We start from the raw sequence: 658 nt of genomic DNA on the forward strand, positions 1-658 counted from the left end.
AGCGCTTGCGGTTGTTCTGAGCATCTGAAATCTCTGGAGGATCTAGTGCAGCACATTCCTCATCGACCTTGTCTCCCAAAACAGACGGGCCCGATGACGCTGCCAATCCTACGTCACCTTCACTGCTTGGAAGAATGTTCTCACTGTGCTCCTGAAATACATGAATGTGATGTTTAAAGAAAAGGTGCAAACAGTAAACATGTTGACAAGTAAAATTAGACAACCTTGCCATGGTTCTCTATGATGGTATCTTCAGTGATGGTGGAGATAGTGAAGGTACGGTGATTGCTATTAATGGCTTCCATCAATTTGAGAGCTCTCCATGTTTTGGGCTGGATCTTGGCAAGTAGCTATGAATACATCAAACACTATGTTGCTGGCATGAGATTTGAAACGACCTAGAGAGCCTGCAACAGCATAGATGGTGAGGTTCTTGAGTATATTGAGCTCCACCAAGCCAGACACACTCGTTTTCAACACCTTGTTCCCAATCTCTCTTCTAATTACTGCCATGGCCCTCGATGCAGTTCACCGCAGCAGGTTTGTTAATGTCGGAGAAGAAGCTATCTGACCAATAAATTTCAAGTTTTTAAGTCTCAAGATGACATTAAGCTAAAAGGCATTGTTTTAAAATCAAACCAATAACATACAAAAGGAA

At 42.6% G+C, this 658-nt stretch overlaps 1 pseudogene; it reads right to left on the minus strand.

The window, feature by feature from the left end:
* LOC106292359 overlaps nucleotides 1-658 on the minus strand; it is a 9,667-nt pseudogene that overhangs the window by 1,568 nt on the left and 7,441 nt on the right.

The sequence above is a fragment of the Brassica oleracea genome, chromosome C5 (genome assembly GCF_000695525.1).
Source record: "Brassica oleracea var. oleracea cultivar TO1000 chromosome C5, BOL, whole genome shotgun sequence".
NCBI lineage: Eukaryota > Viridiplantae > Streptophyta > Magnoliopsida > Brassicales > Brassicaceae > Brassica > Brassica oleracea.